Source organism: Lepidochelys olivacea (genome assembly GCF_965140295.1).
Source record: "Lepidochelys olivacea isolate rLepOli2 genome assembly, chromosome: 3".
NCBI lineage: Eukaryota > Metazoa > Chordata > Testudines > Cheloniidae > Lepidochelys > Lepidochelys olivacea.
In genome coordinates this window covers 164,475,252-164,502,267 of record NC_140413.1, presented here as the reverse complement: position 1 = coordinate 164,502,267, position 27,016 = coordinate 164,475,252, and the positions used below count along the sequence as shown (strand labels likewise).

The following is a 27,016-nucleotide window of genomic DNA, read 5'->3' as shown; positions in this document are numbered from 1 at the left end:
TCCCTTACTATCTGGGTTTTAATAAGGGACTGTGCCCACATATTAAAAAAGGAAAAATGCTTTTGTAAAATAAGTGCCAATCTTAACTCACATCAACAAGCTAGTCTTACCACAAGTTTACAGAAAAGGGCCATCTTCGTTGATTGACACACTAATAAAAGTGTACATGCTATGAAACTCTTGGGCCTGATTCTCCTCTCACTCATACCTTTGCCAACCAGAAGTAACTCTCCACTGATGTCCAAGGAGTGACACTGGCATTAAGTGAGAGGAGAGTTAGGCCTCACATATTTAACTAAGACATCTAAAATGTTTGCGTACGAAACTTGCCTAGTTTTGGTTTCCATTAGAAACTCTAAACTCTGAGCATTTTTGTGGAAACATTTGTTAAGGGGCTGATCTTTTTTCCCATTGAAATCAAGGAGAGTAGTCACCATTAACTTCAGTGGGAGTAGGACTAATTCCTAATGACCATGAACGACCATTAAGTTTTAGGTGAATATGGGCCTAGATGGGAGTGAATCTGGACCTGGGTTCTAGTAATGCTGGTTTCTGCTTCAAGCAAACATGGCCCAATTTATCATAGCGACCAGCCAACTTTCCTGTTTTCAGCATGCCAGCTGGAATAAACTCAGCAGCTGTAATAGGGTTTGGCTGTGAGATGTTGGATTTGTTTGAACCCCACACCCAAAGGATGCAAACCCACATGGATCGCAACCAAGGAAAATATTTGCATGATCTGCTGGTTGGTGGAGCACCATTTTTCACACAGTTCTAGTAACAAAGTCTTTGAGGAGGGACGGAGTTAACTGCATATGTGTGCCCATTACCCATGCAGCCGCATCTAGAGAGCATCAACAGTTGCTCACCTATTTTCACAGTGGGAAATAATCAGGTATTAGTTGTCAAGGAATAATCAAGAGGAATCTAGGTCAAAATCAGAGGAAGAGTGCCCTGTCCATTTGATGAAATTTGCAAACACGATGCCAGTGTAAAAACAAAGAACTTATTTTAATGGTTATAATATCTCCTCAGACTCCCACATAAGAGTGGAAACATGAAACTGCTTTGTTAGAGTAAAATGCACTATTCCCTTAGTTTGATTTTGAAAGGTATTTAAAATCAATATAAAACTGCAATATCCGAAAAATTTATAATCATTATTTCAAACAGGCAGACTTGAAAGAGTCTCTTGTTCGTGGGGAAATCTTCAGTTAGTTTTTCTAGTACCAGTGGTTCAATCGAAAGATTCACCAACTGCCCCCTGGAGAAAACTGAAGATCTGCATTTAAATGGAGATATAGTATTTCCAAATGCGCAGTACCTGGAAGGCAGATACTGTCAAGGTTTCTTAGTGAGTGGATCTCAAATTGTATTAGGTACATTTCAGCACAGTAACTATCCCCATTTCATAGGAGTAGGCCTATTTCCATATCATTTTTTCTATGTGCATACTTTGTAATATTTGTCCTAAGTTAAAATTCAACCCTGATCCAAAACGAAGCCCTCACTTACTAACAACAAGCAATTACTACCTTATATATAATTTTCTGATATGCACAATGAAGACCATACTAGATTGCCTGTCTAGAAATGTTAAATAATTGAAAAGTATGATGACTTAATAGAATAGTAAGCTTGGTTTACAATGCAGTCAATTTAGAGCCATAAAAACACTGTAAAAATTTTATCTTGCGGTTGACCATTACATATCCTATTTATTATTCAAAAGTATTTCAACAGCATTTTTCTTCATTAATGTGGCTGCTGGCATTTAACACCAAGTCTCTACATTTGGATAATTTTCCAAATATAATTTTAAAACAAACTATCTAAACTTCAGTAAATCACAGCATAAATGCTGTATTTTCATATTTTACCTTAAACTTACTTGGTGGGCTGTAAAATACATTCAAAACCCAGGAGACTTTGTAATCTAATAAATCAAAGTGTGTGTGTGTGTGTGTGTGTGTGTGTGTGTGTGTGTGTGTGTGTGTGTGTGTGTGTGTGTGTGTGTGTGTGTGTGTGTGTGTGTGTGTGTGTGTGTGTGTGTGTGTGTGTGTCCTATATATAACATTTAAAAAGCCAGTATATCTACCTCCGGATGACACATCAGAAAACCAAAATCAAATCTTATAAATACTTTTTTTCCCCTATCCTATACAATTGCAAAGTTTTGCATGAGTATGCTGTTAAGGCATATATAATGTCTATAGTGAAAAAGACACTCACGATCAATTTCAAACACACAGACATTAGTCTAGGCAGCCTCTTGCTGAAATTCTGGTTGCAACTGAAATGTCCCTGTAAACAAGGTTACTGAGAACAGACCAAGATATCCTTCTCAGCAACACCTTCACCAGGAGCCCTTCAGCTGTCTGCTTAGTTTGTTATACCTTATCTTGCAGCACTGACATTCTAATGCTGATTCAAATTCAGGATTCAAAATGAAAGATGAACTATCTTTAAGATCACTTAATATTGAAATACTGTTGCAGTAATAAGTGGTGGTAGGTTTGAGATATGGCTATAGTACTCTAATAGTCACCTTTTAATTTCTGAAAAATAGTGCAGAATAAATGAGGTATTGCACACAGTTACTGTCATTGATTTAGTTGTATTTTGATACTGAACACATCAAATGCCATGTTTACCTCCTGCTGCATCTTGAACATTTTAAACTGTAAAGTCCCCCTAGGGGAGACCTGTCAGATTCCAGTTTATGCATTTAAAAATTCACTTGTTACACTGGTACTTTAAAATACAGGGAACAAGAATGTAACCATACAAATCATTTCTTGGTCCCAAGCCCTTGGATGTTTTCAGTGGAAATGCAATAAGGGGTTGACTGTCCATGCATACAATTTAACTTGGGTTATCTTGCAAGTACTCACATTTTAGCTTGACATTTGAGATGCAGTGTATCAAAGCTTTACACTTCTTCACCTTTAAAATGGGATGGGGGTGGCAAGGAAAACAGAAGATTCCAAAATCTTGGTTTCCCCACTAACTGCCTTCTACAGCTCACGTACTTCCCTTATACAACCAAGGAGCTATGTTCATAGTTCTTCACTGTCTTTTATTTGAAGGGCATTCAAATTTCCCTCCCTCGTACAGACTGTGGTACTGTCTCAATTTGTATGTTTTGTTAAAGTCCTCTTAACTACATCAAAATGACACAGTTGGGGTTAAAAACAACAATAAAAGGGATCAAGGCCCCCCATTCCATCCTCTCTACCCCCACCCTCCACCTTTACTTTACTTTCTTTTTAAATTCTACTCATTTTTATTTGCTGCTTTCATTATTCTGCTCATTTCTGAAATGCATTTCTCTTATGTGATGTTTGGTACCCTGCAAAATCTTTTAACAACAGCACACCAAGCAGTCAGAGAACTGCCCCTGCAGCACTTCACAACATATCCTCAGACCACTTTATCTTTTATAGCATTACTGTTACATTAAAAAAAAAAAAAAAACCCTGTCAGGCAGATCACATTTAGACAGCAACATGAGATCACTTCTCTAAAACCCCTCCAGACTGGAGCTGGGGTACCGCCAAGATGAAAACTACATCCTACGTTCCACACTTCCCTTTTGTCCGCCCGGATTCTGTTTGCAAATGACTTGCTTTCTTTATGTGTATAGACGTGTCAGGTTGTATGTCCACTGATTCTGGTACATACTACAACACAAACAGAGCAAAGGTGCTTTCCTAGCCAAGCAGCCCCATGTGGCAAATTCACAACATCACTGAAGCAACCAGGCTACAGACAGAAATAAATGAATACATAATAAATAATAACAACAATAATCCCCTCCACCACAGTGACAAACAGAGTTTCCACCAGGCCTGTTTGGCTCTTGTGAATCACTCATGGAAATGTTTAAGGAAGAAGAAGGGGAGGGGGGAGGAAAGGGAAGCGTCTCTCCGTCTCTGGGTCCGTCGCTTTCTCCTTAGAGCCTAACGGAGCTTAATCTAGGGGGAACCACTGCATCGTGTTGGCCGATGGGGGCTGCTCTCGGCAACCCGGGGGCCGAGATAGCAAAGCAGTAGCAGCAGCGAGCTGGGGATCGCGGAACTTCTGAGCTCCCTGCGAGGGGAGCTAAGGGAGGCTGCGAGACACACTCGGAGCAGGAGCAGCCGCGGCCACCACACACAGTGACAACAGCTGTAAAGTCAAGTCCCCTTACTCCTTTTGCAAAAGCAAAAGCCACCCCAGGACCCTGTCCCCTAACTCCGGCTCGGTAAAACCTTGTCACTTTCACAGCACTCTTGATCCTTTGGAAAGAAGGGGGGAAAGGAGGTGGGGGGGGGGCCCGCAGGACAAACCCTGCTGCCTTTGGATCTGTCAGCAGAAAAAATGCCAATCTCTCTCTATAATATATTCTTTAAAAAACGCCAAAGAGCTGAAAATCGATCATTCCTGGGGCCTGGGTTTTGTTGTGTGGTTTTTATTTTTTTTTTTTTAAGGGACTGACTCTAAGCAAGTGAAATTGACAAGGTCTGAAGGTGGGAGGGGGGGTAATAGAGCTTCTATCAGCTGCTAGTCTCAAATCAAAAACATGCCCCAGATGCAGTGTCAGTCTGCAGGCGTGCATGATGGTAAGGTTGGGACTCGGTTTACCTGGTCAGGTCAGAACCGCAGGCAGGTTAATCAGGTGAGTCGTCGGGAATTTTAAAGAAGCCGAAGCCGGTTTCTTTGCTAGGAAAGTCTACAACACCATGCAGGGACATTGCAAAATCTTTACACACGCCTCCTTTAACTGGGCTCCCGCGACCTCAGCCGGCGAAGGGGGGAGGCTTAGCCGAGGCAGGCCCAGGCCACCTCCCCATGCCCTGGCCAGGGGATCAGCGGGCTGCCCCGCGGCACCGGGGCCACCTAAGCGGCTGCTCTGCGCCGGGCGAGGCGGGTTCCAAGGGGATCAAGGGAGCGGCGGGTGCTCGGAGGATGCGGAGGCCTCCCTGTTTCCTTGGTAGAGTCGATCCGCACTCAGTCTGACCCAGGACGTCACTCTGCCTGTCTGTTTTCTCAATGATAACTTGGCAGGAGAAGGGGGAAGCTGCCAGGTTTTCCCTGGGCTCATAACCTGGTATGTGCACGTTTCTTTGCATGCATTTTTTTTGTGGGGGGGGAATTGACACTTTCTAAATAAATACATAATCTGGTGGTGTCGTTAGCGGACGGCTCTGCTGTATTTGCATTGATGGAGTCGCTGTGTGTGTTTTTCGCCGCTGCTGAAGGAATCAAGCATGCGTTCGTCTTTTTGTCTTTCATTTTACCTTCAGGGTGACATTCAGTGCCAAGTGCTCTTTTCTGGTCATCGCCAAGTCCCACCTGGAAAAAAAAAGGGTGGTGGGGAAGGGGGTGCCAACCCTCAGGCAGCCCGGATGCTGGGTAGTAAATCCCTCCTGCAACAAACGGGACACTTCTCCCACTCACACATAGGAAAACAAGCCATTTTCTAAGCCATCGGGGGCCAAAGAGAAAGAGCAACAGAAAAGCTAGATGGATCTAGAGAGTCCAATAATGTTCTTGCTTTGCACTGGCAGAATTGCGTTTACCAGGCACACGTGTATAGGCCTTGCACAAGGGTTATTTCTGTATCTCAGAAATTTGCTTTAGAGCTCCTTGGGAGGAAGGGGAGGGAGAAGCCCCCAGTTGAGTGTATCCATATGGTACAGTTTTAAATGTAGGGATTGCCTAGTGTTAGTGAACACAGCAGGGCAGACAGAAAGACATTTTAAAATTCACCAGCATAATGGTGTCTCTTTTTTTAAAAAAAAGCCTTGAACACCATTTTCCTCAAATATTATTATTTAAGATTATCTTTCACTACATCAGCTGCAAAGCTTCCAAAGTATTTATTTCTGAAAATGTAATAAAATGTTTTATATAGAGAGAGAGGCTTAATCCTGCAACTACCATTAAAGTCAATTTGCTCGCACTGCACATAGGTACTTTTTAAAAAAAATCTACTTAGTCAGTTTAGTGTTTGCCTTAATGCACATATGTGCAGTCTGACTGGATTAAAGTTGCAACAAGAAGCTTAGCTTTTCATTCTCTGACTTTTGTAAGTCTTAGGGCTTGTTTACATTACCCGCTGGATTGACAGGCAGCGAGCGATCCAACAGGGGTCGATTTATCGCGTCGACCGCCGAGCGCTCTCTTGTCGACTCCGGTACTTCACCAGGGTGAGAGGCACAGGCGGAGTCGATGGGAGAGTGTCAGCCATCGACTTACTGCAGTGGGGACACCACGGTAAGTAGATCTAAGTACGTTGACTTCAGCTACGTTATTAACATAGCTGAAGTTGCGTAACTTAGACTGATCCGCCCCAGTGTAGACCAGGCCTTAGGCCGCATCCGGCTGTGTCTACACTACAGTGATTATATCAGCATAGCTATGTCAGCGTAGCTATGCCGGCATGACCCTGTAATGTAGATGCAGCCGAAGGGGGTTTTCCATCGGTGTAGGAACACCGCCCCTCAAATGAAGTTAGCTATATCAGCAGAAGCATTCTTCTGTTGAGATAACTGTGTCCACACTGGGGCTAGGTGGGCATAGTTATGTCAGGGTTTTTGACACCCTTGACCAATGAAGGCCAAAATTGTGTGAACCTAACTTATGTCAGCATCTAGCCATTGCAGTTATTAAATCAGTCATGTGTGTGCACACTTGGCTTCTTGTGTCAGCGCTGTGCATCCTCATCTGGAGTGCTTGCATCGATTGTATTGTTAGTGTTGGACATTGTGGGACGGCTTCTGGTGGCCAGTAACAGTTGACATAAGCAACGCAGTGTCTACATTGACACTGAGTCGACCTAATTACCTCGACCATGACTCTGCGCTGATCAGGGAGATTATATTACTAAATTGACGTAAAGAGGCACTTATGTCAGCTGGAGCCAAATTTTAGTGATGACACTTCTGCAGCTAGGTTGATGCAAGGCAGCTTTCATTGACCTAACTCTGTAGTGCAGACCAGGCCCTAGTTATGTCAACCTAACTTTTAAGGGTAGACCAACTTGACACATGAGTAGTTACACTAAACTCAAGCAACTTCTCACATCTGTGAAGTTACTCACATGCTTAAGTGTTTGCAGAAGTGGCACTAACTTTGCAACCTCAGCAGTACCTTAGGTTTTTGCACTATAGAACTAAAGACTAATTATTTTGCACACACATACACCTTAAATACCCAAAACTGTGTTAATGCATATTAAATCTGCACACTTAAATCGCAGAATTCAGAGAATGCAAAAATTAAGGATCCTATGGCAGAGCTAATTCTGCTCATTTGCACCTTCTTGTGTGCTTTATTACCTATTTTTAATAGCAAATTATAATATGCTACGCTACACATTTAACCAGAAAAACAGGAATCGCAAATACTGCATGTGTGCAATGTGGATGATGTAAAGTTATTGCTGGAACTTTACATTTTGCATTTCTGTGATTTCAGCTATGCAACCTTAATATTAGATTAACGAACTTTTTTTTCCATTTAATTTCCCAGGTTTTTTACATGTAAAGAAAAAAGGAAAAATTGTCTGTGCTTAATGTTATTAGCACGTAAATGGTCCTAATTAGGTGTTGGCATTCACACTTTATTGAGAAGATGGGGTCAAACAGAGGTAAATTCCCACTTTTCCTGCTGCTGTTGTTTGACTGGACAATTTTCTGCAAGGCTGGGTTAATAGGGCAACACCACATTGATTTACATTGTGATGTCTGTATCTTTCAATTTGAAAGAAAGAGAGCTGGTTTTTTTAAATGAAAACCTAGAACTTTCAGAATATGGTAGGATACAGCCAGACTCTAAAATTGCAGGATCTGTTGTTGTTTTTTGTTTGGTGGTTTGTTATTTTTTAAAAACGTTTTGTTGCTGTATTGAAATAAGACTTCTACACTCTCCTGCATGTAATATTTCTTGGAGCAACAGAATGCATTGCTTAAAGGATTTGAATATATTGTTTTCTTGGCTATAGTGTGCCATCAGTTTTTAAGCAGGACTGCCTGTTGATTGCAGTGGAGAGTTCTCCTTAACAATTAAGGGCATGATATGGCTGCCTGAGAGGTAAATTGCAGTTGCTCAACACTTCTCACTGTCTGGCCCTGTGAGATCAAAGGACCGATTGTGATTGTGGGAGTGATTATTTACAAACTAATTTTTAAAGTAAGTATCTTTAAAGAAGTCTATGCATTTAAAATATATTAAATTTCCAAAAAATAAATGAGTATCAGGCCTTTCCTAAACCAACAACAGAGAAATCAGTCTAACTCTGTAAGTAAGAACTTAGCTGTAGGCCCAAACTCAGCCTTGGTGAAATCAGCTAAGTTGTGCCCCTTTGCAGCATAGTTAACTTTAGCCTATCGAGTCATACAGCAGACAGTTTATTCAGTTGTCAAAGGAGCATAGCTTAAAAATGTATGCACAATGTAGGCCTACTACGTCTTCTCCAGTGTGATTAGAATATGAAGTTACAGTCAACCCTTTTCCACTTAGCCCAGTCTTGCAGACTGTTCACATGTAAAAATTAGTCTGCCTTCAGTGGCAGACAGTCCTGCACAGGGAAACAATTCAGGACTGGGTCTCAAGGGACGCCGGAGTCCTGAGCAGGGGCGTGGCCTCAACCGGAAGAGGCAGAGCCTTAAATCCGGAGACTCTTTAATCTTGATTTAAAGGGCCCAGGGCTCCAGCTGCGGTAGTGGCAGCTGGGAGCCCCGGGCCCTTTAAATCACCCCCGAGCTACCAGCTGCAGAGGCGGCTGGGAGCCCCGGGACTCGGGGGTGATTTAAAGGGCCCAGGGCTCCAGCTGCTGCTACCGCAGCGGCACACCAGGCCCTTTAAATCACTGAGGAGCCCTGGGGGCTCCCAGCTGCCACCGCTACCCGGGGCTCTGGGCTCTGGCAGAGCTTTAAAGGGCCTGGGGCTCCATTGTGGTAGCGGCTGCTGGAGCCCCGAGCCCTTTAAATCCCCGCCTGAGCCCTGCTGCCCGAGCCCTGGGGTAGCGGCGGTGGGGCTCCGGTGGACATTTAAAGGGCCCTGGGGCTCCAGCCGTTGCTACCACCCGGCCCTTTAAATTGCCGCCAGAGCCCCGCCACCACTACCCCAGGGTTCCGGCAGCAGGACTCTGGCGGGGATTTAAAGAGCCGGGGCTGTAGCAGCAGCTGGAGCTCCAGAGCCCCGCCGCCGCCACCCCAAGGCTTGGGCAGCAGGGCTCAGGTGGGGATTTAAAGGGCCGGGGCAGTAGCGGTGGCTGGAGCTCCGGGGCCCTCTAAATCCCCACTGGAGCCCTGCCGCTGCTACCCCAGGGCTTTAGATTGATGTCTGGGAAAGCCGGTCCCAGTACGGCACACCGGCTCTTGCCGGTACGCCATACTGGGGCGTACTGGCTTACTTTCACCTCTGGGTATACTCCACAAAGGGAAACAATTAGATTTTATAGAACCCACTCTTACTCCTGTTTGAATTCCAGTAGAAGTTTTGCCATTGGGTTTCATTGGAGGCAGTGTTAGGCCCTTAACTGCAAGAATGTCCAATGGGTTATGAGAAACAAAAGCAAAAAAACATTTTAAAACTATGAAAAATAGATTGGCCATATCCTTTTAAATACTCAGGGTCCATTTTTACTTTATACACTGCTCCATTTAAAGCAGTAGGTCTAACTGAAGCACCATTAAAAGTGAATCATTACCTTAAAGAGGAATTTCTAATAAACTTCCACAGAATGGGTTGCAGAATTAATATGGCATTTAGAAGACACTTTAAGAATAAGGTTCTGATTTGGAACTCATACAGTTTAAGTCAGGAGGAACTCCACTGAAGTCAGTACAGTAATGCCAGTATAAAATCAGCGGGAATGAGATCAGAATCAGGTACCTGTAGCATAACTGGTTTATAGGAACATTATGAAAATGAGAGTCTAACAAAAATATCCTATAGTTTAATGCTAAGCAGAAAACTGTTCAAAAGTCATTCTGACTAGAGCTGGTAGGGACTCTTTTTGACAAAACATTTTTTCACGCGGGAGAGGGGAGGAGAAAAACCCACCCCAGAACAGTCTCTAGCCCAGTGGTTAAGGCATTAATCTGGGAGATGCAGGTTCAAGTCCCAATTCCAAATCAGGCAGAGCAGGGACCTGAACTGGACTAATCATTCTGGGATGGTTAGCTAACTTGAGTTACAAAAGCATGTTTTTTCCTAATGAAGACACAGCCTGCATGGAGGAGCTGAGCCCCTACTGTATGCTGTGAAAAGGGTCTCTGCTCTGCTTTGATGCTACAGTGGGAGCAGACTGGAGCATGGGCAGAGATCCACATTTAAGCAGATTGAATGGCCCCACGTCCCATGCAAAAGGCAATGAGGGTCTTCAGATGGTACCCTAAACCATAAGCTTGACTGATGGTCATGGCAGGGCTCTGCACTGCAGCCCTAGACCTAGACAGGGCGGGGAAGGGATTTTCACCTATCTATACGTCTCCCACATACAGCCTTACTTTCTGGAAGAAAATGAGCTTTCCTCCACACTGAGTAATGAAGGAGCGGTAAAACAGAGGGATCTGAAAAAGAATCAAAATATTGCTGTTGGGCAGTTTAGGTATCAGCTATGCTCTCTGGCCTGACTCAAGCAAGAGTAACATTGAAGACAATGGGAGTTTGGGGCCTATATGAGTGGGCCTGGTCTGAGACCACATGAGCTTTCCTGCAAACAACTGAATAGATCCTTGCATGTTTCATGAGGTCACAAAAACTAGATTTATGTTAAGCTGTGTTCCCAGTGAGGAACCCCCAAGAAGTGGAGCCACCTGCAGTTGCAAGGTGTCCATGTGTTTAGGGCCAGTCCTGTATGTGAGAGGGAAAGGATAGAAGAACAAATTGGGAAAACATGGCTGGAATGGACGTCAATAACACCAGAAGACCACTGAAGACAATGAAATGATGGCACAACATATACAAACAAACAAACGTAACCAACCACAGCACCCAGTCAATGCAATAAAGTGAGTGAAGGATTTTTTGGAGGAGTATGCTGGTAATGCCAATGCCTAACACTTGTCATAACAAACCACTGACTGCTTTTCTTTTTGTACCGGTAGTGTGAATTACCCATTAAATGAGAACAATAGTATTAATATTAAAGAGTATAGTCTTATTTTACTCTTTGGCCATAACCATCTCTAACCGGAGTTTACACATGGGCATTGAAGAAATCCCTGAGTCATGCAAATTTACTTTGGTTTATAGCTGTAGGGGATGAGATGCATGCATTTTTAATGCATATGCAGAATAAGCATACCTGTAAATCAGAGACAGTGGGATCGCATTTGATCTTACCTACATAAGCATGTTTCTTAGCTATTCGACTTCTACGCTTGCTGTAAGACTATGTGAAAAAATATGGTACAGATGCTGTAGCCACTATTTGTCATAGTACAGAATCAGAGTTGGGGCCCTCACCAAAATACTGGATCCAAGCCTCCTCAAACTGAAAAAGTTCCGAATCAGATCTAAACTTCACAGTTTGGGCCCATCTCTGATAAGAACAGAGTCTGTTGTTAGGAGAACTGGGTAGCTCAGTGAATTTGTAAGGAGATTAGAAGCTGCTCAGTTTGATAATGATGCAAGTTGCCAAGCTGCCATCAGGAAGTAGTAATACAACATAAAGGTAATGGTAGTGGCCTCATTCATAGTAGACAAAGTCTACTATCCCAGTTGGCACTAACTGGCACTCTTTCTGATATTCTTGGCAGGTAGGCTGAGGACCAAACTGGTACTGAGACTGATCCTTTCCACTTCTAGAGATGGTTCCTCTAATTCCAGTTTCTAGTAGTCAATCTGGCATCATTCCTGAACACTAAAATTCACTTAAATAGAAAAACAAGCTGTTAAGCTGGATGTTGGTTACAGAGGGCCAGATTGCGGCATCTAGCCATTGGCCCAAGAATGCAATGTTATGCCACCTCATTGGGAGCTCAGTGAGTGATTCCCTCCCTGAACTGCTTGGTGTGCAGCAGGACTGCTCAGGGTATACCCCCTAATATGGCCAGCTCATTCCACATGCAAGTGGAGTGACCATCTCCCCACCTCCTCTTGCTCTCTTTGGGACACACTGATGGAGTCGTCTTTGCACTTCCCTTGGAGCAGGAGGGATTGCAATTGTGACTGGGCCTTGTGGGGGTTACCAAGAGGGACTTTGCACATAGGGTCGGCGTAAGCATCTGTCACATAGGCTTGATAGCAGCCTGTGGCTCTGTCACAATCTGGCCCCAGCTGTTCTGAATTATGAAACTACTAGCACATAGCCTCTAAAACACAAATACAGAATAGGACCTGATATCTATCATACTGTGAAGGATATATACATCAGACTAGACAATGATTTGTAGTTAGTGTTGTATGTGCAAAGGTATATTGTTCTTGCATGTACAGATATAGCACTCCATGAGCATGACTCATTCCCAGTTTAAAGCACAGGCCCCTGCAAGCTTCCCAAAACTGCCACTCCACCAGGGAGTATCAGACCCAGCTGGTACAGCAAATGGGTATGACCACTTAGAGAGGTCGTGTGGCCAGGGCATCCACTAGACAGCTCCCAAGAATTTCCACTGGTGGGACTTCTGTGGATGCCCATGATGCAAAATAAGATGTCCTCCTATCCCACAAAAGGTTAATGTGCAGATAATAAAGAGATTCTGTGTCAAAGTCAGAAGTGGCAAGCTGACCTAACAAGTCGAACAAAAGGCATATCCTGCTCAGGCATGCTGTTCGCAAGGCAGTACAATATTTTCTATCTTCAGCAATTGTAAAATTCCATTGTAAAGAGATAATTTTCATCCAGTCTTCCTAATCCACAAAATTTGCAAGCTCGTCCACTGACATGCCCAAAAACCTGTGTTTTCGAGGATGAGCCTAGATATGGGTGGCAAATGCTGTATGTACATTACTGAAAATTTGACTCTATGTTTCAGGCTTCCTAACAATAGTGATTGTTACAAGAGATGTTTGACTGAGAATCCATAGCTGCGTGACAAAATGGGTGAGGTAATATCTTTTACTGGACCAACTTCTGTTGGTGAAAGAGACAAGCTTTCCACAGAACTCTTCTTCAGGTCAGACCCATCTCTTTCACCAACAGTAGTTGGTCCAGTAAAAGATGTTATCTCACCCACCTTGTCTCTCATATTTGGGGACCAACATGGCTACAACAACACTGCCAACAAACCATAGCTCTATTCATCAGTTTGGAACGTTGGCAAGAAACTTCCCATTATAAATTTGCCTTTGGTGCCGATGTGAAGTGGCCCATCTCAGGGTGTTAAAAAAATGGGCCAGATTTTTACATCACTAGGACTCTAAGGGAATTAATCCTAGTCGTTTAAAGAAAAAAGGAAAATAGCAAAATATTTTAATTAAGTTGTTTATCTTGGGAAATTGTGAGAAAAGTAAAAAATGCCTTATTATAAAATAGATGTTAAATATATTTAATTATATTTAACTAATTAAACCCATTCAAAATCCCATATTCTGTTATACTAGCCACAAACAGACAAAGTTGCAAGGCTGCATGCATTCATGGAGGAGGCTTGTTCAGTGGCTGGCTGGTCAGGGTGACAGCCTGGGAACCAGATCTGCAGCTGGTGAAAGTTGGCGTAGCTCTCGTGAAGTCATTGGAGCCGTGCCAATTTATATCAGCTGAGGATCTGGCCTTCTGACCGTTCGTGGGTTGAGAATTGAGAAGTTGCTGTTTCTGTCATGGAACCAGGGCAGTGACAATCATAGAGCACTACCAGTGCTATAAAACGATTGGTAATAAACACTTATGCAGCAGCGAAGGAAGAAGTGAGCACCAATGCAGAATCTTTGGCAGATTCTACAATCACATATTTCAGCACTGCACCCATGTGGAATACTGTTCAACTTGCAGAGAGAAAAGCGTGCTCATTTTAGCTGTCCCTACTGTTTCAGTGGTTGATACATCATCATTAGGGCTGCAGCTGTGTCATCCCCGTCATGAGTGATACGGATTCCTTGATTTTCAGGTTTTAAGAAACCAATAATCCTGATTTTTAACATTTTGAGGGGGTTTTGCAAGGGGTGGGGGGGTTCCATGTGAGTGTATGGATGTGAAAGTAAACAATGGGATTTTAATGAGAATTTTGAGAGCTTCCAAGGTAATTTCTGGGTGGCGCAAAAGACTTGCGGAGCTCAGTGCTCTGAGGTGCTGAGTGCCCTCAATTCCAACACTTACGTGGAAACAGATGGTGCTCAGTATCTCGCAGAAATGGACAGGTAAAGACAGCAGGACCGGACAAGTGAACTTTCCAGGCCAGATTCTGATCTCAGGTGTACCAGTGTCAATCCAAAGCCACTCCACTGAAATGAGTGCAACTGCTTCAGATTTACAGCGACATAGCTGAGAACAGACTTTTGCCCTCTTTGCAAGATTATTATTGATTTGTATTAGGGTAGCACCTTGTGGCCTCATTCACGATCAGAGCCTCACAGAGGTCTCTGCACCAACCTACAAGCTAAAAAAAGATGCCACAACTGAGTGTAACAAACAATAGGAAGTAAGGGGGCGGGGGAAATAACTGCAATAGAAATGCTTGGTTACATAGGCTACCTATGCATACTACTTGATGTTAATTCTTGGGGTGACAAATTGTTTATCCTGTCAAGCTGTATCCACTGCATCCATCATCATAGTATCCAAGGCCTTGTTTATATTAGAATTTTTGTGCTGGTTTAATTACATTGATTTAAAATTTATCTAGATTAGGGATTTGCACCCATTTCATTAGATTGATCAGGAATCGGTTTAATTAAACAGATGCAACTTCTCTAGTACAGGTCAGATCTGGGAGTTTCTCCTTCGTACAAGATTAGGAAAAAACCACCCCCAAAACCACACAAGTATAGTTCTGATTAATTTCACTAACACTGGAAAAATAAAGGTTGTTTGGTGTTCAACACAATGCCCATGACTTTTTACCCTTTTTGTAATTATATGGTAGAAACTCACTAATCCACTTTAATACCAGGGAGACCCATTATGAATTTGGGGCTAGATTGGCACAGCCCTTGTTGACCACAAAGTGGAATAGAGCCCCCCACTCCCTCTACCCCTCAGTTCAGCTCTCCTCACTCAACTCAGCTCAACTCCAGCCACAGGGGGCAAGGAGGAAGAATGGGGGCTAGTCACCCAGTATTCCCCTGCTGCAACCAAGTGGGCAGGAAGGGGTTGGGAAAGTATGGGAAGTAGAAGGAGCTCCAGAGTGGCTGGACACATCTAGAGGAGTAAGCTGTTCCAAGGAAAGGGATGAAGTAACTTACTTTGCCCGACCCTCCAGAGCAAAGCAGGAGTGGAACTGTAACACTGTTATTCCTTCTCTGGTCTGCCCTGGTGGCAAGTGCAGCTACTTGCTGCCTCTTACTCAGGGTGTAAAGTTACAATCTAGCCTTTAATGAATTAGTGGCTATGTTCACAAGCACAGTAAAAGGAATCAATGGATAATTCATCACAAAAGGGACCAGTCCTGCATTCCCTCACACACAAAACTCTTACTGAAGTCAATTACTGTTTGGGATGTGAGAGGAATGCAGAAGTGAGCTTAGTAAGCCTGATTCTGATCTCACCCCAATTTTCACACTTAGCTAATTCCACTGTCTTCATTGGAGTTACACTTTTTATGAGCCAGTCAGATCACAATCATGCCCAATTTGCGATGTTCATTTATTTTGACATGTATAACTTTAATTACTTAAGGTAATACTCTGTAGCATCACTACTGTATATTGTGTAAAATCAAAGCAATCTACCTAGTAGGAGACTTCAATGGGCATTTTGCCGCTAAATCATTGCCAAGAAGTGGGATCACTGGGTTATTGGAGCCTGCTTCAAGCTCCCAGATGAAGTCAGTCAGAGCCTTTCTATTGGCTTCAGCAAGAGTCATACCAGGCATGTTGGGAAACATCAGGTTTGCACATCAGTTAAGTGAGATTTAGCTGGGTGCCTCTGTATTTCCATAACCTTTATCTTTTACACAACAAATATCCAATGATTTTTTTCACAAAAATTGCCATTTTAAAACCACATCCCTAATCACCAACCATATGTACATAGGCCACCATTTTGACTGACGCTTTTGAGTTTTTACATCTTTCCTATATGAATCATACCGCATTTAAGAGTTTACTATTTTATGGAGCAGTAATATCTAGTTGCTAGAAAATTGTCCCCATATATTAATGCCTGTACTGGTGGGATATTATATCATTCTCTAATTGAGTGCACTATTGAAAGCTGAAATATTATAGGACAGATTCTGTCCTGTTCTCCAGCCCTATACATTGCTTCCATGGAGAATTCTCCTAGTGCTGGCACAGCATACGTGTCTGTTTGCTATTTCCCCAGAGCCATACCTTTGCCCCTTCCCCCTGGGCTGCCCTGGAGGTGCAACATATAATCAGATGCTAGGTATCCTCTCTACACCTCAGTCCAACAAGCCATCCATGTGAGCAACTCCCATTGACTTCAAAAGGTACTTCCACCCATGAAGGGCTTGCAGAATCAAAAACATGGAAATATAGAGTTTAACATTAGAGATGGTTGAAATTTTCTAAATTTTAATTTCAGTCAAAAATATTTGGTGGAGTTTATCAACCATCTCTAGTTAACACGCAGGTGACTGTGAGCTATAAGCTGTACAGGCACATACCTATACTGTACAGATATATACTTCAAATATGTTAAGGGCTGTTATAAAGAGGATGGTGATCAATTGTTCTCCAGGGCCACTGAATGTCGGACAAGAAGTAATGGGTTTGATCTGCAGGAAGGGAGATTTAGGTTAAATATTAGGAAAAGCTTTCTACCTGTAAGGGTAGTTAAGTTCTGGAATATGCTTCCAAGGGAGATTGTAGAGTCTCCATCATTAGAGGATCTTTAAGCACAGGTTGGACAAACAACTGTCAGGGATGGTCTAGGTTTACTTGTTCCTGCCACAGCATTGGGGGCTGGACTTGATGACCTCATTTCTATGATTCTATGATACTGAATGAAATGCTGTCATTGGATGTAAGTGCAAAGCTCCCATTGAAGAAAACTGGAGCAATGTGAGTGAGTAGTTTATGATGTCACCAGAAAATTCTTGTGCTTTGTGATGCAATCAGAATCCTAACAGATAATGTGTTTGTAGGGGAGACAAGCAACCTGGGGTTCTGCTGCCAGCTCTGTCACTGACTTACCATATGACCCTGGACAAATCACTTCACCACTCTGTGACTCAGCATCTTTGTATGGACAGGGTGATAGTGATACTTACCGTCCTCTGTCAAGCCCTTTGAGATCAACAAATGAAGTCCCCTATGTAAGTGTTTTAGTATTATTACCAGTCTCAAGTTTGCTGTGTCTGTTTTCTATAAAGCATCTAAGGCTAGCTTAATAGATACTGTAATAAAAAAACAAGTTTGACTTAAAGTTGTACACTCTAGAGGATGTTCCTGTTTGAAGAACATGTATGTTAAAAATCCACATTATCATGACATCAGGGTTATAGGTCAAATGACATCTCACGGCAAAGCTAAGGACTTTCCTTCACCTTTCTAATGGCAATTGGTGTGTCTTTTTGCAGTTAATTAGGAAAGATCTGTGTTGGTCCAATCATAATCCCCAACGTATATAAATGAGTCCCCTCTTCCATCCGGCATATTTATGGGTTTTGTTTGTTAGAGAAAACAGAAGATTTCATTTAAGTATTTAAAAAACTAGAGTTTGATTTCAACACTTATGAAGATCTCTTTGCTGGATAATAGGAGTGTGACCTCAGTGATCAGCTGCATACTACAATCTCTTTCATCTACATAGGCATACTGCCTGTCATCTTCACTGACATCAGTGTTAGTTATGAACACACGAGGGGGGAAGGATCCTGCAGGTTTACACATTTCTTCATTCTACCAACATAGACAAATTGAGTTCCATGCAGTTTACTATGCATGAGTCTTTTTCCATGACACTTCCCTTAAAAAGAGTTTTTCCTGCTATCCTTGGCTAAAATTTTCCCTCTCTACACTACTGTATGCCAGTTGGTTGTCATCCACCCCAGAGGTGGCTGCATTTCAACAGTACTGTATGTATAGAGCTGTAAATTGCTTTGGCTCCTTTATATCAATGTAAGCTATTATGGGGTTACACTGCAGTACATTCCCATGGAGTCTGTACTAGAGTGGCTAACCTGAGCTGCCCTGCATGTTGCTGTGGCCACATGTCTATTTTTAGCATGCTAGCTCAAGCAGAGCTAGCACATGTCTGTGTACCCACACTGCAAGCACTTTCCCAGCTGCTGAATAGACATAACCTAAAGAAAGAAACTATTATTCTACCCATTTTACAGATGGAGAAAATGAGGCATAGAGAGAGATAAGGGAAAGTACACATGGTGACTTAGGAACTCACTGATCCTGGTAAAAATAGAAATCCCAGCCTGTGCTTTCAGAATACTACTATCCCAGCCTGTGCTTTCAGAATACTACTTTCTGTGCTTTCAGAATACTACTATCATTCCCCATCTAAATTTTAGAATGTACATTTTTTTCTTTTATATTGTAACCACTTTTTAAAAGTCTTGTTCTTTTCTCATGAATATTAAAATATTTATAATGAGGGGATATAAAATAAAAAGGAGTATGATTGAATCGACTGAAAATGTTTTGACTCATAGGTATATACACGTACACAGACTGACTTCATTTAGGCATCAGTTTCCATATTAGTGAGAGTTTTTCTTGTTTATGGGCTTGGGTTTTTCATAGGTTTAACAATATACATAACTTTTACTTACACTGAGAACAATATATAAAGACACCATGCTATGTAAAAGTCGTTGCTGACAGATGTTAAGCTTAGTGACGTGTCATTGGCAGCTTCTCAGATATGGTACCAATCTAACAATTTGTATTCAATGGAAGAAATATCATCATTATCCAGCATGTGTGTGAAGTCATGACATATCCAAACACTAATGCCAGCTATACTACTCCAGCTCTTGGGCATGTTAACAATTTCCTGGCAAGAAAATTAAGATATTTAAAAACGAGCGTTAGATAACCTGACGAGAGCACCACAATACTAAATACAAGTGTATGAGAAATCGAGACCTGACTCCATAAGCTCTTCCAGGCAAAGAAAGTCTTATTTATGTGTTTGTATGAATTTTCACACAATGGAGCCACAATGCTCTGATACCACAATACAACCAACAACGAGAGCAGGCTCTTTTAAAGTCCATGGGAGTTCTGGCATTGGAAGCAGGACTGAGCCCTTAGCTCAATTAGTGAAGTTATTTAGGGTGCTTATACTAATTTGTCATCTTGTGTTACTCAGCTTTCATTAACTGCATGACTGTAGCAGCCACTTTTACATTACTGGTTTAAATATGCAAAAGGTCACCTAGACTACAGTTTACTGCTATTGCAAGCTCTTTAGGGGAGGAACTATCCTTTTCTTTTGCGTGTGAATTAGGGCCTCGAGGCACAAACAAAATAGAAATAAATTATAATAATAATGTGGCCCAAAATATATTTTATTTCAAAATGTAACATTTAGGAAGTCATCAATTCTTAGTCTGATTTCACTGCTCTGTCCATTTTGAACAAAAGAGGACAACAAATTTCAAAACAGATTAGATATTTGCCATTATTGAAAATCATTTTTCTGAATGTGGTTACTATGCACAAGCTACATCCGAAGTACATTTTAAAACAGTACACCGTGAAACCTGTCCCAGACCACCTGGTACATGACATATCATTTTTTAAAAATTATCTAGCTCTGTATTTATTCAGGAGATCAGTTTAGCTGTTGCTGTCTATTGAATGTAGCATCATTTTTTAAAAAATTGCCTAAATAAGTAGACACAGAACAGTTTTGAAGAAAAGTGTGTATAATCCCTCAGGTAAAAGTGCACATAGGAGAGCCGATAAATTATATAACAGACTGTATGTATTTGCAGAAATAATCTAGGGACTATCATACTCTTGAGTCATGGCCAACATACACCACTAGCTATTGACATTAGTGGGAAATCTACACATGTGGTGATGACATGATATGGCCCTTGTAATGCTTGTATGTCTGAGAGAGATTTATATTATTTTGAAGAAGCCCTCTTTGTTTTTTGAGTAAATTCCAATACAATAAAACAAGGAAATTCAATAGAAAAATGTTTTAATAATGTTAAGAATCCAAAATAAAGTGATGAAAGAAAAGAAATACCATATGTAAGCTGTTAACCCTACATCCTCAAAATAGCTCACATTGTTATATGTTCTCTTTTCCTTCTGTGGCTAAGGTCTGATTTCTCTATAGGGAAGGTGGGGAAAGGCCCTTTACCTTCCCCTATACACTTTTCTGAAGTTAGCACATTTGCTAATTATATTATGACTCACAGTTTACCTTTATCATTAACTTTGTGTTCCCCCAATTAGGAATTGTATAAATGTTTGGATCAGGGTGCTTATTTGTGTCTGTGTTTCTGTTGGCACATTACAAAACAAAGTTACAGTGTCAGCCTCAATTTTTAAATTTCCTCATTGTTAACTGGTTTATGTGGTCTTCTTATGGCCTAATATTACTTTTAGTTGCACGTATGTAAATCAGGAGTAAATCAGTTGAACTCAGTGGTGTTACACAGATAAGAAACCACTGCAAATGAAATCAGACTTAATCCCAGGTGTGGGGAGGTTCTTGGTTTTGTTTTGAGTATCTATTGGTAGATGAAAGTAATAACTGTGGAGATAAAAGGTTTCACTCAAGGGATCAATTGGCCATGAACATCTGACTTTCTTTAAAAAAAAAAAGAGAAAAATCAATGGTAGATTTAGGCATTGCCTGATGCAATCCATTGTTATGTCTGTATTTGAGAATGTCAAAGGTTCCAAGAGGCAGAGCAGAGTTTTTATGACTTTCTCAGCCATCGGGAAGTAATATGTATGATTCATGAAAAGGTATTAGACAAAAAGAGCCAAATTAACCAACGTGTAAATAGGTGCAACTCCATTGTCTTCAGTGGAGTTGAATCTATTTGCATCAGAAATTTGTCCCAAGCTGTGGAAACACTCTGTTGGGCCAACATCACAATATTACTGGTCTCCCAACCATCTTCACTTCTGAAACACAGAAGCAGCTTTCATTAATTAAATACAGCATCTTGTGAGATCAGCAAGGTACTGGTTTGTTTTGATTAATCCCTTTGTTTCAACTAGCTGTATACTGTTTTCCTTGGAAGTCTGGTTCTATTTCAGACAGTTTTCAGCAGAATGAGAGAGGTACCTTCAGTAACTTCTGTGATGATATTTCATCTTTCAAAACTTATATTTTCAGCTTTTCAGTTGTGTTAGCCATTATTGATTACTGTATTTGTATAACGGAGACTTCCCATTATAAATTGTATTGAATGTATTTTACCCAGATATCATGGCACATTAATATCTTTGAAATACTAATACTAATATCATACTGATTATTTGATCCTTGGTTGGATTTAAACAAGAAGCTAATAAAAATGACAAATGCAGAGAGATACGGAGCTAGAAGCAGTAAAGCATAATCAAGTTACCTAATCGGATACCTGCATCTTTTTCTGCACCTCTTCTAGGACCTGATCTTGTAACTTCAGAGTAAATTCGGAGTCAAGGCTCCTAAATAACACAGGCCAACATTTTCAAGTACAATCTCAGATTTTGAGTTTCCAGTCTGAGACATTTTGAGGCTGATTTTCAGAGGTGCTGAGCATTACTGCTTCCATTGACTACATTTGGAGTTGAGTGCTCAACACTGAAAAAAAAGCCCAAGGGATTTTAAATTGGGCACCCATAACTAAAGGCCACTGTGAAAATGTTGGCCACAAAGTTTATCATATGCAGTAGACATTAGTGTAACTTGTATTAACACATGTATATAAAAAAAGGAGAGCCTACTGTAAAACAGGTGAATGTCACATACTGTGTATTTCAATCTTTCCTCGTCTTGGGAAGATTAGTGCAATTAAATTCCATGCAGGCTTTATGGAATTTGGCTCACTGTGATAAAGTTACTTTTGCATTATTTGTATAATATGTCAATATTGTGAAAATACTATATTGCAATATTTATGTGTTTGTGCATGTCTTAGAGATACACACACAAAATAAGTAACTGTAATACATTTATATAAATCCATTTAGGGGTTCTGGTAATATAAAAAATGAGAATTAAACTAGTGTTTCAACAGAATCTCAAAATACAATGCCCTTGTCTTTTATTATTGGTTACAAGGAAGGAAGGATAATCTATTAGAGCACTGAACTGGGGTTCAGGACTCAGAAGTTTTGTGCTCACATCTGCCAATGACTCATTGTACCCTGCCCAATGTCCCACATAATCATTCTGTGCCTCAGTTTTCACAACACTCAAATAAATGTAGTAGTACTTACCTATTTCACATAGGTATTGTGATGGCTGATTAATTAATGCTTGCAAAGTGCTTTGAGAGCCATGGATACAGTTGCAAAGTATTGTTACAATGAGTTAGGATTTTTTAAGATAAAGTATGGCTATAGTATTGCTGTTTGAGAAGGTTTCCATATGCCAAAGAAGTCACATTAATATTGTCAGTGTTATTTAGGACTACATCATCCCTCATTAACAATGCCATGGCTTCCTTTGTAGCTGCTCTGTTTCTCAAGGAGAATTTTCAGTATCTCCTAAAAGTGTTTAAACTACAGGGCCATTTAATATAGGGCTGGTTTCAGAGTAACAGCCCTGTTAGTCTGTATTCGCAAAAAGAAAAGGAGTACTTGTGGCACCTTAGAGACTAACCAATTTATTTGAGCATGAGCTTTCCTGAGCTACAGCTCACTTCATCGGATGCATAATAATAAGGGCTGTGCGTCACAACCAAGAGGACGCCCAGAAGAAAGGGATTAGGCCAAACAGATTCTGACTCTGAGCAGCTCAAACAGCCGAAGTCTGAAAACGCAAATGCTGTTCAAAAAGTTCTGCAACTGTGCAACTTGCCTTCCCTGCTCATTATTGAAATACACACTCTGTCTGTTGCAGATAGTATTGTGGGTTGCGCTCTCTCTCTCTCTCTGTAGCAGCAATAATAACTGATTTCAAGGAGAGAGGAAAATGCATAAAATATATCATGGGGGCTCCTGGGGCCAAGAGGATCTCTAAGGTCTCTCTCAAACTGAGCCTCAGTTTCCCTTTCTGGATTAGTATTCACCGCAGTTGTAGCCCAGTTCCCAGTGCGGCGCACCGGTTCCTTGGCGAGAGTGACACAGCTTTTAATAGCCGGGATAGACTTTTGGAAGAAGTTTCAGCGAGCCAGGCAAGGGGACTCTGCTCGCTTAGCTCCATTCCCCAGCGCCCCCCAAAAGTGTGTGAACCCGTAAACCCAGCCCGGGGTGGCGAGGGAGGACCTGTGGGAACATCGCCGGCCCTTTCCTAGCAGCCAGAGCTCACAAGCTTTACTCCGGCAAACCTCCCCTTGACTTCAGCGAGGGTTTTGCCTGGGTAAGGACTGGAGACGCAGGTGCAGTGACCCAACACTCCCCCTGGGTAGTTATGTCCCGGCGCGGCTGTGCTTGGACTTGGTAGCAAGGAGCTGTCCCTGCAGCGGGCGGCTCTCGGGAAGTTCTCGCGGCTGAGCCAGGAGCGTGGCCGATCTTTCTCACCTCTGCACGGCCCCGAACCCGAAGCCGGGGCGTCTGTTTTCACGGTGATGGAGACCCGCTACTTTTGTCAGGGGCACTGGGCGCCCGCCCCACCCCTATCTGTTCCCAGCGTTTAAGTAACCAGCTACCGACACCCGCGCCCGCTGAAGTGCCCCTTTGCCGTGTGACTGCCCCGTGGAAAGCACGGCCGAGCCAGGCTCTGGAGCTGGGATTGTACCGGACACGCCAGGGCTTCGCTCCAGGCGCTTTAATAAGATACCAGATGCGGACAGGATGAACACAGCGGGGCTCAGTCCTGACGGGTCCTTAGCCTGGTGGGGAATCAGGAAGGCGGTGTTGTTCTTTGACTGCTCGCTATCAACACGTGTCTGGGCTTAAAATCTACCCCTCTGCCGACTGACAAGCTAGCGGTGCGGTGTGAGTTGCAAACAAGACTGTGTAGCTATTCGCCGATCTTTTTGGTTTCCTGGCAGATTTCCTATTCATCTCACTGGTAGCTTAACCCTGCTTGAATTTCGCTGGGCATTAGCTATATTTTTCTGTTGCTATCCGATGGTGTTGTTTGTTTTAAACATACCAGCGGTTTTTAGCCAGCTAAAGACCTGTATTTAGCCCTTTAATTCTGCAGGTTTGTTACCTGTTGCTATGCAAAAGATGTTGGGGTTTTCCTGCCTGTTTGTTATGCATTTGTTGTGGGGGGTGGGTTTTATTTGCTTGCTACGCATTTGTGCCAGCAAAGGTTAGACTGTAAATTATGCTCAGATGATTCGGATCATGTTAGGACAGAACAGTAATTGCGATCACACGCTAATTCTAAAGCTACATTCTAAACTATTTTCCGCAGTAATTTCACAACTTCAAACACGTTTTAATTTATTTAAAGAAAAGGTAGGGGAAAGAGTAAACCGTTTTGAACAGACTGAATGTGGGCGATAATAGTTCAGCTAAATTACTGATGAACTGTATACAATAAATGCCTCCCTGTAATTATCTTTGGAAGAAGGAAAGGGAATTATAATTCTTTGCGGACAGGCGTTTTCATATGAAAGGGTTAATTTAGACTCATCTGCACACAGATAATAATTAAAGGGGGATCCAGGTTTTTAAAAAATGCTTTTAGCGCTCTAAGAAGGACACCTTTCCTTGAAGGCGAATATAATCTAATACTTCTTTAGCATAGGAAATAAATAGTGATCTTGGTATAGAAAATGTAAACTGCATGTTAGCCTGTAATGGGCCAGCCGTGGTTCTAAGCTTAACACGTTCAAGGTGTTTCATTATCAAAAGGAATTTCAGTTTTTCTCTGAAGCCATTTATAACATTGAAGCAAAAAGAATTGTTTCGCCAGACACTTTCATCAGCAGAAATGTGATCAGCCTTCGCCATCATCAGAAACATCTGAGCGGGGCGGGGGGGGGGGAGGTAGAGAGAAACTAAGCTGCGCGAACTAGGAGAAGTGTATGAGGTTCCGTTGTAAACCCGCTTTGGGAGTGTACTGGTCCTTTGGAAAGCAAGGGCTAAAACTTCATTTCAGTCATGGCCCTTAGTTAACTAGTGCCGACTCCACAGCTCAGCACAGCTCCAGGTGTTAGTTCTGTGTAGGCACATAAACAGAAGCAGACGGTATGATCTAATCAAATAAATTAAAGTAGACGTGGGGAGGGGCACACCTACGTTTGGATTTCTTAAAAAAAATTAAATGAGTTCTAAGGGATACTCCCAACCTCAGCCTCTCTCATGTGTGTGCAACAAGCCCCGGCTTTTTGAATCCACCCTCCTCATTGTTGCTTGGGGGTTGTTTTAAATAGAGTAACCTTTCCCTAAATACCCTGCAATTTGTGCGGATGAGAAAGGGGCACAATAGGACGTGGGGCGGGGAAAAGTTTTGCAGGAGGGCTGCGTTTCAAACAGTTTGTTTAACAGGCACTAATTCTGCTTGTAGCAGCGATGTAGGTGGATACTGAAAACATCTTCCACCGGGGTGTCCTACTTTAGCAATTCTAATTAAAAGGGAGTTTAAAAGACGCAAAGAAAGAGCAGGCTGTGCGTTATTTCCAGTGGGCGTGGGAGACAGTACCAGACACAAAACGCTTCGAGCTTGTTCTAATGTGCACCTTTGTTTAAAAAAAAAAAATCACGCTCGCCCTTTGATATGAACTAATGTATTTTTAGCTGAATTTCTTTCTTCTGCTGTGTGTGATCTGATACCTACCGTGTGGCCCTGGCCCACTTTCAGCCCTGCAGGTGCCCTGTATTGTGTGTATTCCTGAAAGGCAAGGGAAAAGCCTTGCATCTAGCACTCTTGTGCCCTATGCCTGTGATTGTCAATTCAACGTGTCCGAACGAGGGGTCAGTAAACCACGATCCCCTCCCGCTGTTGACACCTGCCCCAGCCAAGAAGAGCTGTGGCTTTGTAGGTGCAGTGTGGGGAGTGGGGATCTGACGGTCCACCACCTTGAAGCAATAAGGCAGCCGGCTTGCCGATGCCGCTTCTCCACGGCGGCGTATGGAAAAGGAGACTTCACGGCCACCTATAAATGGCATTGGATCCAAGTCACTTTTTCCACATGATGCAGCAAAGTTACAGCCAAGGCACTGCACGTTCTCCTTGCTATTGTGCGCGCGCTGGAGTCTGAAGCAGCTGCGTTTAAAGGCCAGGCATGACCACTAGTGCGCTGGAACCCGCAAGTGATCGGGGGATTCCGAAGGGCGCCAACACAAACACACGCTGGTTTTCACTGAACTTGGATCATGGGGCCGGGGGGAGGCGGGGGAACAAATACAGACACTCACCGTGCTCTTTTGGCTTTCCAGGGTAACTCCTTCTCGCTCTCTTCTTTGTGGCTAAACGAAGAGAGAGGTTCCAGCCCGGGCACACAGTCTAACGCCCTGGATCACCCTGACTGTTAATTTAATGCTGCACTAAGCCGGGAGTGTATGATTGGAGCTCAAGCATTGGTTTAGAAAAGCTGGAAGCGAATTCACTCTCCCACGCTCCGCATTCCCCAGCTGAGGGTCTCCCAGCCTTAGGGTCTCCCAGCGTTGCATAAAGCAACATACCAACCTTTCCAAGAGTCACATTCCTATTACAGGTTGCATTTTGCTCCAAAGAGTCATCCGTGTGCTATCTGAAACGCACGTGGCGTGCCCTGCATGCGGTGTGTGGCTTGATTTCACTTGACTTATTGTGTCACCCTGAGCTTTGTGACTGCCTGAAAAGCCTCACCTATCGGAAGAGGGGAGGCAAGACACCGGATAGATCGGGGAACAAACTCTAAACCACCGTATGGCC

At 42.5% G+C, this 27,016-nt stretch overlaps 1 protein-coding gene and 1 long non-coding RNA gene across 12 annotated transcripts in view; one reads left to right on the top strand and one right to left on the bottom strand.

Annotated features, from left to right (window-relative positions):
- Positions 1 to 27,016, bottom strand: part of ESRRG (estrogen related receptor gamma) — a 542,942-nt gene that overhangs the window by 452,323 nt on the left and 63,603 nt on the right. For 2 of the 11 annotated variants that reach the window (XM_084624447.1, XM_084624434.1), the window contains exon 1: positions 4,627 to 4,769. The exons of the other annotated variants lie outside the window; for them this stretch is intronic. The gene's annotated coding sequence lies outside the window, so the exon portion shown is untranslated. Of the gene's footprint in view, positions 1 to 4,626; positions 4,770 to 27,016 lie in introns of those variants that run through there. 11 annotated transcript variants of the gene reach the window in all.
- The window catches only part of LOC311518535, a 35,065-nt gene continuing 13,078 nt past the window's right edge, over positions 5,030 to 27,016 (top strand). The window contains exons 1-2 of the long non-coding RNA XR_014711012.1: positions 5,030 to 5,092; positions 17,205 to 17,375. This is a non-coding gene — a long non-coding RNA (uncharacterized lncRNA). The remainder of the gene's footprint in view (positions 5,093 to 17,204; positions 17,376 to 27,016) is intronic.